This window comes from Parasteatoda tepidariorum, chromosome 1, assembly GCF_043381705.1.
Source record: "Parasteatoda tepidariorum isolate YZ-2023 chromosome 1, CAS_Ptep_4.0, whole genome shotgun sequence".
Classification (NCBI taxonomy): domain Eukaryota; kingdom Metazoa; phylum Arthropoda; class Arachnida; order Araneae; family Theridiidae; genus Parasteatoda; species Parasteatoda tepidariorum.
The window spans coordinates 100,293,996-100,303,528 of record NC_092204.1 but is presented as its reverse complement, the minus strand read 5'-3'; the positions used below and the strand labels follow the sequence as shown (position 1 = coordinate 100,303,528).

Here is a 9,533-nt window from a genome sequence, read left to right as displayed (position 1 = left end):
GATTTGCAGGAGCGAGCACAAAGCTAAAAAAAGAAATTTTTTCAGCTGAGGTCATAGCTGCATTAGATTTGCCTAAAATTCCTCAAACAAATAGCGATGCAAAATTACAAGATGAAGATGGAGTAGAAAATTGGACAGAATCAACTCTTTCAACGGAATATTCAGATAATATAGAGTTAACAGCGTCTGAAGACGAAGATGACGAATATCGAATGTCGATTACTTAAACATCGAATTATAATCACAATTTTTTCTTATTTTTGATAACAAAAACAGTGAAATATTTCATTTCTTATGTTAAATAATAAACAAAAAATAATTTCTTGATAATGTTGTTTAATTTTTATGACCGAACATTGTTTTCCTTATTTTAAGTCATATTTTTTGTATATTAATGAAAAATTAATATAAAATGTTTCAAGCGATTGTAATTATAGATATTACTCCGGAAATATAATTTGCTTTTCCTTTTAAATATAAAATTAGGAAAATTATTATATTTTCATTGCTATATTCAACTATTTAAACGTACTATATTATTTTTTTATTTTTGCTAGCCATATTTCAACCGCCATTTTTTTTGTGGGTATTTTTAGTGTATTTCAAAATTTCAACTATGAATTCAATTTACCTGCACATGAAAACCCCTAAATGCAAATTTTGAGACAAATTTTATCGAAGTACTTATTTTGGCCACGAAACCTTGGATGCTGGCCCACTGTTCAGACGAGATAGCAACTATTGATTTAATTAAAGACTTTTCTATAATATGTTAAAAACAAAAGAATTTACCATTAAATACAAATAAGGTGACCCTTCAGCGTAATATCTTGTTTTTCGAATACAACATTTTCTTATTTCGTTTTAGCAATGAAATCTCTCAAGGTGTCCTTCTCTCTTTGTTTTTAAGAAATAATAAACAACAAGGACAAGTATAAGTAGAAGAAAAAATAAGGTAAAAGTGTGCAAATGATAGAAATTTAAAAAAAAATGTTTTCAAATTCAGTTTCTTCTCTTATTTTAACCATTTAAATTTTCAACAAGCGTATTAATAAAGCACACGTCTCAGGAGCGTGAGCTTATAATCTTTTTATCCCTAGAATCTGAGAGCTTTCGAGAAGTATACATCCTCTTAGTACTCATGCAACAGACGACTACAAACGAACATACTCCTTTCCATAAACCCTCCTTCACTTGGCGATTATCATGGCACATACTGAAGCAATAAAGACTGCCAATCTAGTGTATGGCTTGGTTGACGGTTGTTGTTGCTATTTCCCATCTGGTCTGACGGGATCAGACCAGATCCATAAATTCGTTGACATTTAGAAAATCCGAAGCCAAAATGGGAGAGGAATTAATGTCGTTCCAGTCCCGCCCTAAACAGTTCAAGATGTGCTCAGGTGATGCCTGGTTTTGTTGGCATTTAGGGCAAAGAGGAAAGATCTTTTGACTAGCAGAAAAAGTGAGACCTTTCAGGTGTCCACTGGCCAGTCGGCATAAGCAAGTGTTGGTCTGCCTGTCACCAGGAAGAGATAGAGAGAGTCCTGGTCTTTTCGCTTTATACCAGTAGTGAGTTGGTGAAGCAGCCACTTTTGTTTGCTCTGGGCCATTTGCCTTGCGAAAAGCTCAAGGTATGTAAGCTCTGAGGTGGAGGGGACTGGATAGTCTAGTCCCTTCGTTGCGAGAGTGTCAGCCAACTCGTTGCCGTGGATATCGACGTGGGACGGGATCCATTGAAAGTGGACCTCATGCTGTTGGGAAATGAGCTTTACTTTTTGTAAGATCGAAAAACTGGTTTTATCTCCAATGAGGGCCCAATTTTTGAGGTGTTGAATTGAACTACGGCTGTCAGATAGTATCCAAGTATTTCCAAGGTGCCCTTCACTCAAGATTTTCTCTAGTCCCCTGTCGATTGCAATTAGTTCGCTTCGAAAGACGGAGCAAAAATCGGGGTTTCGTTGATGAAGAGTGTAGTTCTCTCGAGGTGTTTCAATAAATACTCCACTGCCAGTATCCATTTTACTGCCATCAGTGTATATTTTGATGTCGTTTGGAGGGATTTTATTGATGATTTCCAGGGACAATTGTCTGAGGAAGTCAGGCGCACAGTCTTTCTTATCAAGCGTGGTAGGGAGGGTTTCATGGAAACAAACATTGGAAAGATCCAAGCAAGTACTGAGATTGCAATGAAGATAAAGAGGTTCAATATTTTCAGCGATTAGCAGTTGTGATTTAACATGAGTAAAAGGACTGTTGATGGTATTGTGATAGATCACCAGCACGCCCATGAGAATGGGGAAACAGAGGGTTCTGTGAAACGACCGTCACCTGAGACATATTGTATTTGGATTTAGTTTTAACTAGTAGACAAATGGACGTTCTGTTTATTTCTATCATTTGTATTTCAAAAAAGCTTTATTTTACTGATGTTGCCGTATGAGTTAAGATTCTTTTTCTGTAATTTCCATAATGTGTACTTATGTAGAGAACTTCTTTAAAAGATGTTTGGATTGAAAAAATCAATTTTTTAAGGATATTTTAGTTAAAATAAAAAAAAGGAGGAAAGAAGCCTTTGTGTTCAATTCTTTCTTTCGATCTGCAGGAAAGATATTTATTTCATTAAGCTTTTTTGTTTTATAAAACAGAAATACTAAAAAATGTACTAAAAATGTAATAATTTAAGTTTATAAAAATTTTCATATGATTAGATGCAAAGAAAAAAATCGACACCCTTCGCAATTTAGGTGCAAAGTGTTTTTTTCTTTGTCATTTTTATGGCGATCATTATTTACACCTTTTTAATTACAGAAAAAAATTAGGCAACTTGACTGCATGACAGTTCTCTAACAAGTGCTATACTAAGTGTCACATAAAATTCGAATATATAACAAAACTTTTTTGTGGATTTTAAAATTCTTAATCGGAATATTTAATTTATTTTGAGATCATTTAAATATTTAGTAATTAAATATTATTTTTAAATATTATTTTTAGGTTGCGTTAACGCATAAAAGATGGCAGTCACTGTGTTATAATCTTTAAAAAAATCAATTAATTAAACTAAATTCGTGTCTTTTAATTATTAATTGCTGTTGCCTTTAGTATTAATTTTTAGTATTTTTCATATTGTTGGATACTTTTATAGTGTATTTGTTTTTCAATTTGGTTATGAAAGAAAATCCACTAAACTGAAATAATAAATGATTTACAATAAAACTGTTTAAAAGGCAAATTGAATTAAACTTCTATCGTTTCTAAAAAAGTTTCATTGTAATTAAAAAATCCAACAAACGAGAGTAAAAGTTGCTGCACTTTCTCACAAATAATTATTTTGAAAAGGCAAGCAGAAAGAAAAAATAAACATATTTTGTAATTTTTTCTTCTGTAACTGTTGCTGAACAGCCAACCCGATTTCCAGTTTATGACTATCAATGTTTAGTTTCGTGAACTTGTAATTTTGAACCCAATCCAGAAGACAAAGGAACTTCTGAATCAAATATTGCAAGAAATATTGCTTTCGTGGAAGACATAGATGGAACTAACCCGCATTTGCGTTACATGGAGAGAAAAACCACGAAATCTCCAACGGACATTTTGACGGCAAGGGGACTCTATCCCATGATCAGTCTAATACTGAGACTATTTTAAGTCAGCACTGTGATCGGTACAAGCCGAGTGTAAAATTCCTAAAGACCAGTCATCACTGGGATTCGAACCCGGTTCACCTCATTGGAAGGCCAACGCTCTATCCCCTGAGCCACCACGGCTCAAATTGGTTTATTCATAAAATCTTTCTTACTTCTCTGTTTAGTTATGATTTTATACTAATCGTTGGATCTCATGAAAATACATATTTTTAATCCAAGTTTTAAATGATTGCAAAAAGTACGTGCCTTAGAGGTTGTAAATTTTTATTTACTAAATATGAACAGTCACTATTGTGGAAGGCGGTGACTAATATATTAAATCAAAAGCTGTTTCATTGATGGAAGAAAAAGAAGGGAGTTAAAGCTGGTAAATAGCTAGCGCCTTTTAGTATTAGTAAGCAATTAAACTTATTTTGATGTATTAATCATCGTCTTCCCTGTGCCATTGATAATTTCTCCTAATTATAATAAAAAAAAACATTTTTTTCCGGCTGTGCTACTCACAATACCCAAAATTTAAATATTACCTAATATTAAAGACTTTAGATTTAAAATGGATGAATGACTATAACGCCAATTTTAAATGAAAATTTAAAATACATTCGTTGATTTGTTTTAAATCTCAAGTGTTTGTTATTTATTTTGAGTAATATTTAAATTTTGGGTATTATTAGTATAAAAAACAAATAAATATAGTTCTTAATGGTAAAAATGAAATTAAACATGATGACTTTTTCTTTTAATTTGCAACCCATAGTAAGTACCAAAAATTAATTGAATATATAAATAATTACATATTAATGCATATACTTTGTATCTGTTTCTGACCAAAATATCTCGAGTNTTTGTTTATTCAGTGAATACCTATTTTTAAACATGTTATAGTTAGGTCTTTATTAAGTATTTTTTTAAAATAAAAATTATTTGCTGTATAAATTTTTAATGCTTGAATGCAAGAGTTTCATTCTCGATGAGCTGAGAGAAAGGTGAGAGTCGTAATCTTTATAAAACTTTGAAATATTTGAGTAAGATCTTATCGTAGTGTGAATAAAAAATTTTGTTTGACGATTTCAGAGTATTTGAAACATTTACTGAAATTGAAGGTGAAGTTTTTCGTTTGTTGCTTGTGAAATATGCTGCATTATTCGGATAGTAATATTCTGAGAAATCTTATTTTTTACCTATTTTTAGCATTTATAGGCAATTATAGCAAATTTTCGATTTATCTGCAGTAAATAATGAAACTCAATAGCTTTTTTGAAAAAGAGAAATGAGCGCATTTTAGAGTTAATTTAATCTCACACAATCAGAAGAAAAAACCTTTTTTCAGGAATGGAAGCGGCAGAATTCATCGCTTTTGAAAAGAAAGAAATTGCATATTAAATATAGGTAATATGAGTTGTCAAACATAATTTTTTTTTTATCGCATTTGTAAATAAACGGCCCTTTTATGTTTTTCTTTCTTAGAAAAATACAAGTTTGTAGTTTAGAAAAGTAATTTTTACCTTAATGATTTTAAGTATATTTTAGTAATATTCCCTTTTTCGTTTTCATTAATTTTAAACTTTTCTTTAATTTCAAAACTTTTTATCATTTATTCTTGAAAACTTTCCAGGAAATATTAAATTGCTTATTCTTTTGAATTTGAAATTACTTTTTTCAATACTTTGCAAATGTATATAGACTGACAATAAAGAAATGTAATTATATAGATTTATTTAAAAAATGCGGCTGCATAGTCATTTCTCTGAAATATTTGCTTAATTTTTTTCAAATTGCAAATTTTCTTAATTTGTCAACAGGCATTTAAGTAATCAGTTGTAATCGTTTTGGATATCTTACACTTTACATTTGGCATTTGCTTTAATGAAATGTATTTAATTCTATAAAAAGATGCATTGAAGACTTTTAAAAAAAGTCGTTTGAGATATAAAAAATATAATTTTATTAATGTTACGACGAAATAAATACTCCACTTTGAATTAATTTAAATAAAAAGACTTTAATTAAGTATAATTACAAACAAAAAATTTGTATTTTTTAATTGAAATTTAACATTTGAAAAAGATATTTATCGATCGTAACAAGGCTCTAGAGAAAATTTACACATAATGTATTGAAAGTTTAATAAACGGCTCTAATATTAAATGCAAAAATGAAAGAGAACACAGATTGATAAGCTGTTTTTTTTAAAGATAAATCCACATATTTATGTTAATAAATTAATAATTCTTACTACCAAATAAAGATACATAAAAAAAATCATCACAATTTGATTTATCCAAGTTTCGTTTCTTTGAAACAATTGAACGAATCAATTAAGCACATTATCCCATTTTCTCTTCGTTCTAATTGATNGACATTTGAAATAGATATTTATCGATCGTAACAAGGCTCTTGAGAAAATTTACACATGATGTATTGAAAGTTTAATAAGTGGGTCTAATATTAAACGCAAAAATGAAAGAGAACACGGATTGATAAGCTGTTTTGTTTTTTAAGGATAAATCCACATATTTATGTTAATAAATTAATAATTCTTACTACCAAATAAAAGATACATAAGAAAAATCATCACAGTTTGATTCATCCAAGTTTCATTTCTTTGAAACAATTGAATGAATCAATTAAGCCCATTATCCCATTTTCTCTTCATTCTAATTGAAAAATATATTCGAAAATAAATAGTTAATGGTTACATAGCACTTATAAACCTTTTAGTGTGTTATTCATGTGAATGCTGATTTTCTTGTTTACAAAACTAGTTTCTCACCACCTCACCATTGCGCATGGAAATGCATTATACCCAGATTCAAACCTTTACCACACTGTGGTCTTTCTTGTTGTAATTTTTTTTCTTGGCTTTTATGGTTTTCTCTAATTTTGATTCTCGTTTTTACTTTTCCATTTTTTGAAGACAACTTTTCGTTTTATATTTCAAATCATTTTGTTTTTTTCTCATTCTTGTCTGCAAAGTCTTGAAAAAGAGAACTGCTTTTTCTGAACTAGAAACATGTCAACTTGCTATTTCTAATTTATATATTTTTGAAGCGAAAGAAGTTTCTGTTTAGGTAATATTTAGCCTCTTTCAGTTTTTTGGGATTATTTATTTAAATACCGTATAATTTCCTGATTTCCTGGTTTAATTTCCTGCATTATAGTTTTTTATTGATTTTTTGCAACAATTTTACTAAATTAAGCCAGATTTCTGTTAAAAGTCAGCAAATTTCTTTTTCTCCCCTTAGTCTTATTGCCCTTGGAAAAGGTGCAACATTTTTATGGCTTGCCCCTCCTTATAACGGGGTATGGTGAGGGGATTAAAAATTAATCTAAAAAGATTAAAGATTAAATGGCCGAAAAGATTGAAATATATAATATATAAAGATAAAAATTATAAATTTAGAACAATTGCATTAAAAATTATAGTGGATAAACAAACCACGCGAGGCAAGGTCCTGCAGAATACATACATTTAGAAAAACAATAACATATAACAATTACTTAAGTTAAAAATAATTAATTTCTCAACCTTTAAATGAAACATCCGCTAAATGATACAAAATAAAGGAGTGGGGGAACAATTTACACTAATTGAACATTTGTTTAATTCATCTTCATCATAACAAGAAATACACCAGGTGTGATCAACAAAAATTGAGTATGATTTTCATACCGAAAGACATCATGCATTTTCGCCTTTTTATGCCAGTATTCATTGGCGAAAATTGCTGGCTTGGGAGCAAATGTGTGCCAAATAAGGGTTTAAAGTTTAACTTAAGCATAATTTGGCAACAAAAGAGGTAGAAACTAACTTACGGTTTTTAATGACAAAGGATTAAAATCACTTAATGGTCAGTGCCGGACTGCAGGTGCTAAAATTTTTAGGGGAACTGCTGACAGCTTAATTATAGTATTCTTGAACAGGTGATGAGATGAGAGGATACTCATACAGAAAAGAACATACAGTTATTCACAAGAGAAAATGATACTTGGTTTAAGATGGCTACAAAACAAAACCAACATTAAAGGAAACCGTTAACAAACTAGGAAATTTGTCAAATAGAACAAGCCTATTGTTACATTTTCATAATAAGAATCAAATTAAGAATTAATAAACATAGATATTAACCATTCAAAAATTAAATTATTATTCTATTATACAATTATTTAAATAATATACAATTCTTTATAATATTTAAACCCAATATTGTGGAATTAATATGAAAGTAAAAATAGCTTAGTCATAAAAACTAAATTACATTAAATATGTAGTAATTAAATCACAATCATTATTCTTAATTAAAAATTATTAATTTAACAAAAATACACAACTAAATCAACGTGATGATATTAATTGCCAAATATTTAACACCTGTATATTAATTTGCCACAATAAAATGTAACAGAATATTTTTATGCTGTAAACAAATATTTATATGTGGTATCATTACCACACGGAAAGATGCGGCTTATTTTCCTTGATGTTGCCACCAAACAAATGTCTCAATACTGGTCTTTAAAACTGATTTAAAATTTGCAAAAAAATATAGACGCATAATATAAATTGGACAAGACCCATTTGTTTTTCATAAGAGCATAAAGAAAATGCATGAATGTTTTAAAAGGAGAAAGAAAAGCTTTTGATTCAGCTAATTGCAAAGAATGATTATAACTTTGAATAAATTGCTTTTATCAAACTGCCTCTCATTGTTTAACAACAATCAGAGTAACTTTATATGCAGTTACCACAGCGTACGTAATTATCTATTTAACTTTAAGATTCACAAAGTAATTTATTTCTCATTTATTTCATACTGAAAAAAATATCAATGCTTGCTACAAATGAAACACAATTAAAATTCGAGAAATCTAAAATTAATTTGTTCTATTTAAAATAAAAATATATTTTAGCTTTCATGTTTTCCAAACAATTAATTTTCTCCCTTAGTGAGTGTATGTCATAAATGTAAAGAAACATCATGAATAGATTTTCATCCAAATTAAAATATTTCTTAGTAAACTTTCAACTATTACCAAACGATTTTAAGACCAATCGATTCACTGAATCATGAAGAAATGAATTATTTTCTTTAAGAAAACAGGAAATATAATTAAGCTGAACATTTATCTTCTTCTTTCGAAAATATAATTTGAAAAAAAGTTTAGAAACTAAGAATAGTATTTCTGAGTTAAAATTAAACTCCATTTGTCGTTACTCTTAAAAAAGTCAGTAAATAAATAAAAATTAAACAGTTGTGTTTGATTAATTGCAAATATCTTAAAAGCATGAAAAAATTTCATAAATAAAATTCAAGAACCAGTTAATTTGAATGTTTATTTGTTAATTAAAATGTTTATTAGTTAAATACAAGTAAACACAAACACTGATTTAATAAGCGATCCCAAAAACAGAAGCATAAAGATATTTTTGGATTAGAAACTTATTTCACTTTAAAAATATACAAATAGGAAACAACAGTCATGTTTCAAGTGCTCAAAAATAGGCGCCGATTTTCAAAGCTTGCAACCCAGTAAGCACACACGTCACGGCAAAGGTAAGACCGTAAACTAGCATTTGAGGTATGATAATGGCAAAATGCGAGTGCAGTAGTGTCCGTTATCGTTGGTTATGAATAGACAGCAGATTATATGCACTAAAAAACGGACAAAATATGCATGCAAATATGCACTGAAAAACTTGAATATATGCACTTAAAACTAGAAATATGCATTTAAAATAGAAATTAAAAGTTCAACTTATTTAAATACTACTACTTACTTTTTCCAACAAACACAGCTAAAACATTTCTTTGTTGAAAGGAAGAAAGTCAAAATATTTCTTACTTGAATCTACACATTTCTGAAGAAAAAGCATAAAACTGA

At 29.1% G+C, this 9,533-nt stretch overlaps 1 pseudogene; it reads right to left on the bottom strand.

Moving 5' to 3' along the window:
* Nucleotides 1-1,296: 1,296 nt before the first annotated feature.
* On the bottom strand, nt 1,297-2,431 carry LOC139427019 (uncharacterized; annotated as a pseudogene).
* Nucleotides 2,432-9,533: the final 7,102 nt, after the last annotated feature.